Here is a 7,099-nt window from a genome sequence, read left to right as displayed (position 1 = left end):
GCAGTGCCTTATTGTGCGCTTGGGGAAGCAGTACATTTTAATCCTAGAAAGATGCTCCAAATGTGTTGGGGCAAGGATGACGCATGTGGAGTTCAAGAGCACAGACATCAGCTGTGGAAATGAAGATTTCCTGCCACTGGCTGGAAAATAGAGACAAGTTAGTTGAGGAGATGGGCAAGGTCTTGCTTAAATGCTAAGAGAAAATTGGCTTTTTGGGGCTGCTGTTTGCCTGCTGAGCGTCAGCCTCATCAAGAATTCAAACCCTCAGTGAACAGAAGCGTCTTTGCTACAGGTATGGAAAGGTTTAATCCACGTTATGAACAGCATTTAAAGTACATTTAAGAAATGGTTTTAACCCCCATTTGGAGTAATTTTAAAGACAGGTGAAACATCTGCCAAATTAGACTTATTGAGCGTTAAATTGTAGTTGGTTATTGACTCATATTACAGTATTCCAGACAAAGCACGTGAGCTCAAAAGGATAAAGTGATTTACCAGCAGCAGTCTTGATTCTTTGCAGGTTTTGGGCATCTCTGGGGAATTCAGAAAACTAAAGCCTAAAAGAGCAAGAAATTCCCGTGGCCTTTGTGAATAGCTGAGGTTCTTCCTCTTTCAGAACTGAAAACACCTTTTGGGTTCTTGTGCCCCAGAAGCAAATAGCAAACACTAAATGATTTAAGACAATCTGAATGGGTGTCGAAGGTTTGCTGTTACCAATTCCAGTTTGTCCAAGTCTAAAACGAAAAGTTCAATGTATTTTGCAGTATTAGAAAACAAAGGAAATGTTTCAATTTTTCAGTGTTTTATTGAAAACCCATCATCACCAAAACATCGTGGTTCATCCACTCGGCTGATTCCACTATTTTAATGTGAAGCTGAAGCTGGGAAACACCTTTAAGATCAGTTCAAGCTTTTGGGGTGCCACAATGATCTTGCAATGCCTTAAGTACAGTGGAGCCAGTGCTGGTTATTTCCATCCCTCCTTTATATGCAGGAGTGCTTTTCTCTGATGCTGGTTACAGTCCTGTTAATAGGTGTAGAGAACTGTTTGGGTTGATATTACCTCACTGAGAAACCTTGGGACCAAGATGTAAATAACATTTAGGTGGCAAAAGGCATCAATGCAAAATCTTTCCAATGGTGTCTCAATTCCTTTTGTAGGAACAAGAAACAGCAACAAGGAAAGAGTTACTGAAGCCTTTGTTTGTAAGATAGCAATGCTTTGAGCAAAGCCAATTGGGGTTAGGGCTTTGGAACCTGGAGATCTAACCCATAGGAAGCAGCTACTGAGCTATTTAATCAGTCTTAAATACGAAACCTATCAGTTGCCCTGTATTCCTGAGCTTTTTCATATTTCATTTGATTCTAATTTGCATCCATGTGTTCTGCCCCTAATCTTGAGAGGAAAAAATAATCAGAATAGGGATGAAACACGCATTTCTCATTTCACTTTATTAATGTTCCTTGGTTTTATTGAGCTGGGAATGAATGTATTGACAGTGATGACTGCCCACAGATCTCTGCTATTGTAATGGCTGTCCCAGTTAATGAAAGCCAGTGATCTTTAATGAAAATAAATACGAATGCAAATGAAGGTTAAAATTGGTGTCTTTAAATCAAGGTTTCTGCTGGACGGTTCAAATCCTGTTTGAAATTGGTGACGGAAGGGAGCAGATTGATTGCCCTGACTAACCTGGGTTTGATGTGTGGTTGGCACAGGACAGCTGGATGCAGCTTCGGGTCTGTTTCAGTTATTGAATGAAGAGGTAGGTGGAGGGTTTTGGTGAGGTTCTGTTGTTGCTTTGGGTTTGATTGGTTGGGTTTTTAGGGGAAAAATATGGAAGTCTCATAGGCAATGAGTTGATTTCTCTGGAAACGAATAGGTGAAGGTAGCTGCTGGTCATGTCAGGTTCCCCATATTGAAGAATTATTCATTATGGGGAACAAATATCCTTTTGCCCATAACTGGCATCTCAGTAATGGTGCATAATAGTCACAGGACTACTTTCCTGATGTGATTGGAAAGCAATGTTCCAAACCTCATATAGCATGAGGCATCATGAAATGGGGAAGGCTGAATACTGACGATACTAAATCACATCATATAGTTGCACAACATTAGCTCGAACACAGGATCCACTGGCCTCAGGAATTACTAAAGCCCTGGCTGTAAGACTCTCCTGAAGACAGTAAAACATGGCAGAAGAGCTTCACATGTAACTTGGGACCCGAGAATGCATGCTCCATAATAGTGTTTCAGCACTGGAGTGTTGATTAGGTCTGGTTTGGTACCAGGTATGAAGTTTTGCAGTTCAGGGCAGGGCAGGGCAGTAACGTGGTGAAGCTGGCAGGGTAGTTACCAGCCCTGGCTCATTCCATTGGCCTTGTTCTCCCCTAATAGAATTCCAAACTATTGACTTGGTTCCCCTTTCATCAAAATAGCTGTTTTGAGGAGGAAAACCCACTGGCAATCCAACAAGGGGCAATGCCACTGCAGGGCTTTGCTCACTGAGGATCCCTTCTGTCTGAGGAGATGTGAGTGCTTGCTTGTCCTTCCCAGGTGCTGCGAAGGGGAGTATTTAGCAGATATTCTGGGGTGCAAAGCTGCTGTGTTGGTGCTCTCTTCCCTGGACCACTGCTGGGGTGTGTCTGGGCCAGGGAAGTGGGGCTTGTGGGAAGATGGATCTGTGAGAGCTGTTCTTGGAAGGAATGGCTGGGATTGGTGTAATAGGAGTTTCTGGAGCAGGTAGCAAGGTTTGGCCCCTCTCTGTTCTGAGGCTGACTTGCTCAAAGGAGTCCAAGGGTTTAATTTGCTCTGAAATACTTTGAGAGCCACAGAGAGCATAAAGGATGCAGCAGCACGTGTTTGGGACTGGCTTGTCACAGTGTCTTCTGCATGTGGCTGCCCTTGCTCCCCAAGTGCTAAAGACCTTGGGGAACATACCAGTAGACTTGCCTTGTAATGGATGTGAACGACCTTAAATACTGGCTGTAGCCTTCATAAGGCACAAACAAGTTCCTGTTGATTGATGTAACTAAAAGTATTAATCTGCAAAGCCTCTGGGCAGAGAGGAGTTTCTCCCTTTCCATCGGAGCACCTGACAGCCACTTCATCTCAATTACACCGAAGAGCTGAGGTGTATCTGTCACATTCCTGGGCTGGGTGACAGAGCAGTTGGGTGCTTCTGCTGGGTGCATTTCCTCCGTGTAATGGGGATCTAATTGATGGCTACAGCCAAGGGGAGTCAGTCTCCTTATGGCCCTTCCAGCCGACTGTGCCTTGTTACAGCACCCTGTGTCAGTGCTATTGTTGCTTATTTACTGCAATCCTGAGGTGTTGCTACTCCTCTTGTTTTTAAAAGGATTTTATTATAGTGAGCAGTTTCCCTGCTTCTGGATATCCTTATTGCCAAACACCTTGTTGGACCAGCGCGGTGTCTCAGACGAAGATGAGTGTGGTTCTGCGTACTGCGTGAGGATGATGATGGAGGGAGGTTTGTCCCTTGATGCCCTCTGATGTGCCGGAGGTAACAGGGTGCTGTGGAGGAGGGACAGTTGTACCTACCTGCCTGCTCACCTTGCTCAACAGGGAGACCAGGCTCTCCCAGGAGGGGCTGCTCTCCAGCCTCTGGCAAGGCTTGGTTGAGTGAGCTCTTGAGATGCCACTCAGTGCCCAAGCTTGGTGCTCAAGTCTCTTGGGATGTTGTTGCAAAGGGCACTGGAAATGCTGCAGCACGGTGTCAGTGCTCCTGCACTGCTTTGATGAGCCTCTTGAGTCGCTTAGGGGCAGACCTCAGTCTCCTGCATTGTCCCTGTTCCTGCCTGGTTATGTGGCTGTGCTGATGGAGCAGCAGTGGGGAAGTGGAGCAGCCGTTACAGGTGCTGTGGTCTTTTCTTCCTTAGGGGAACACAGAAGGATGCAGCTTGTGGGTGTTTTGGAGGCAGAGGCTCCTCAAGCCCCCCGACAGCAACCAGGAGGCTGTTTGCATTAGTGAAAAGGGTTTCCTTTGCTCGGTCAATGGAGTTGATTAATGCTGAGATCCTGCATATTCTCCCTCGGGTCTCTGCATCTGCGCCTCGCTCGGGGAAGCTGCGTGGTTCATCTCCTCAACCCCTGTGCTTTGCTCACTGTGCTGTCATCCGCTCTCATTCCCAGTTCCACACAGACATGCTGTTGACGTATTTGTAAACAAACTCTTATGTCAAGCCACTAAAAAGCACTAAGATGCAGGAAAGTATTTTCCTCCTGCATCTCCTGTTGCTGTGGGAACCTTGACTGCTGCTGAGCAGAAAGCGGGGGGAGAATCCAGGGTCAGTGCAAGAGCATCTTGCTTTCCCACATGGTCAGTGCTGTGAAGGGCATCCAGTGCCTGCTGCTGCCTGTCTTGGCAGTGATTTTACCCCTATAATGGTTTTGATATGCAGATATCGAAGGTTTCTATAGAGACAAGTGGATGAGAACATAGTGATCACTGGGGGAGGCTGAGGCATAGATGTGCAATGATCTACCAAAGACCGAGAGCGGTGTCTGTTACTCAGCCAGAAATACCCTTCTCCTCCCATAACTTAGCTTATTCTCTGGACTTCAGGGCAACTTAACCTTCCTTAAGGTTTTGCTCTAGGGCTTCAGCTGTGTCAGAACTTCGTCCACACCTCTCATCGGGAATCTCTTCAGCATTACTTTCTTGTCTCTTCTCTTCCAGCTTGGACAGGCCAAGGCAGATGAACCCAAGACATCTGGATGAGTTACCCCTACCTTTAGTAGTCAACCATGAGAAGCTGGTTGCAGTTTTGCAGTAGGGATGTGTCAGCATAAGCCATTGGAAGAGTTTGTTTTGCCTTGCAGGAGGTGGAGAACACGGGGCTGGGCTGTTCATCAGGGCTGTCCATGATCAGATGGCAGCTCACTGGGATCAGTTAATCATTTGCTTCCGCAGGATGTTAGGTGTGGAACGATGGCGTCTGTAGAGATTCCAGCAGGAGTTTGTGTGAGACAGCTCAGGATGGCCCTGAGCTCCCTGGAAAGGAGGATCTGTCCCTGCAAGGTGGGTCTCACTAGCTAGAGACAGTGAAGTCCATCTTGCTAGGGAATCACAGGCTTTCTGCCTGCCACCTTCAGCTTTCCTGTGGCACCATGGAGCTAAGGGCTTGCAGAAGGAAGGAAGAAAAGCTTCCTTTAGGCTTCGATCTGCTGTAAAGACTTCGTGCCCCCAGCTTGGGCAGAGGAGCAAGGCATTCAAAGCAGCAGGCACTTGCAGGTCTGGTTTGTCAGCAGCGCTGCAGTAATGAGCAAGCCCCTCAACTGAGATTTCTCCTTAGAAAAGACTGAGGTGCTGCGAGTGAGCAGCAGCAGAATGGTGTGACCCGATGGCCGGTGTCACTGAGGAGCTGAGCATCCTCCTGGGTCTGCGCAGCCAGGAGACACGGTCAAGGTGGTGTTTGCATGCAGCGCTTGATCTCCAGTGCCCCTGGAGCCCTGTGTGTGAGGCAGAAGGAAAGCAGCATCTGTGCCTGCTTTTCACATCGCTTTTCCCTTTATATCTCCTCAAAACCTGCCTTCCCAGAGGCAGCATCTCAGCAGGAGGGTGAAGCACGAGTGATGGTGCTGGCAGGATGAGCAATGGGTGGAAAGCCCTCCCTTCCTCCAGACTGTGAGGACTCCGTGTGCAGTTTAAAGTAGGGGGAGAAAGGCATCTGTAGCAAGGATTTGTCAGGCTTGTTCCTGGCAGACAAGTTGTTTCTATTGAGTGGCCTGACGTGTAATTCCATGCCGTGTGTGGATGTTTGTCTGGTGTTTACTCAGAGGGAGAGGTTTTCTCGCCCACCTAAAAATGGGACTTTGGGTAATGGTGCATTGACTGGGGGAAAACGATTGTGACGGTGCTGTCAAAATGTCAGCCGTGTCTGGAGCAGGGGTCCTGCAGAACACAAGTGGCAGTTGTGTGTTTGGAGATGTTTCATTCAGCAGTCCTGAAGTCCCCAGCCTCTCAGGAGCCCTTTGAATTGAACTGAGGAGGTCACAAAGCCCGGAAGGGAGATGCTGTTCACAGCAGGGAAGGCAGAGACACTGGAGGAAGAGGGTCAGGACAGGTTATTTCTACTGCAAAGTTGCATCAGAAGGATGTGAAGAATTGCTCTGAAATGATATTTCTCCACCCAAATCATTTTATGGAAGCCAGTTTTATATTGTAAGGCTTTGTGCATTGCTGCTGGGTGAGAAAGGGGCTTGGGTCTGAGTTTGAAACTCTGCTCTGTGAATCACTGTGCAGCATCACAGGACCACAGAGATGAACAATGGAATAGGAGCATAACCCAGGGCAAGTGACCATCCCATTTATGAGGCAGGGGACTGCAGCTGCTGCAGCCCATGCTCAGCACTGAGGGCAGAAGCTCCCTGCTTGCCCCAGCTTTCCAATAAGCCAATAAACCCACCTCTGCTCATTGCCCTTCCTGCACAATATCCGCTTCTTTCATAAATGTTCCTTTTTCGTGAGCTTTCTGTTGCAAGAATTCTCCCTTTTGGCCTTTGATCCCTTTTCTTCTGCCACGAGCTCAACAAGATCCTTTGTTATCCTCCAGAGCAGCTTTCAAGCTCGCAACTGTGGTTTTGAATTGGCTCTGAATGAAAGGGGGGGTGCTTCTGGAGTGCCCTGCCCGGGGGCTGCAGAGCACTCCATTGCGGTGCAAACAGCCCGCAGACAAAGGCAGGGATGTGAAGTGCCTCTGGGTACCTGGCAGAAGGATGCAGGAACGGGCTTTGTCTGGAAAGCCGCCCTCAGCGGGTGACAGCTCTGTTGGGAGAAGTCAAGGCAGGTCCTGGTGATGCACTCATCAAGGCAGGTGGCTTTGTCCTCTCTTTCAGCATAGAGCAAAAGAGGAGGCACAAGCAGATGTGGCACTGGGGAGGCGGGAGGAAGATGTTCTAAATGGGCTTCTGTTTCCCTCCGCTCTCCCAAGGCACATCTCCCACATGGTGGATCTAAAGCACTTCCATTTCCAGCCTGTGTGACTAATGGCCTTGGTGATAGATAACCTTGAGAAAGATCCGACTTCTTCAGGTACGCTTGCAGAGTGAAACGCCATCAGTGTAACTCCTGTA

Source organism: Psittacula echo, assembly GCF_963264785.1.
Source record: "Psittacula echo genome assembly, chromosome: 13".
Lineage (NCBI taxonomy): Eukaryota > Metazoa > Chordata > Aves > Psittaciformes > Psittacidae > Psittacula > Psittacula echo.
Note: the sequence above shows the minus strand (reverse complement) of the source record.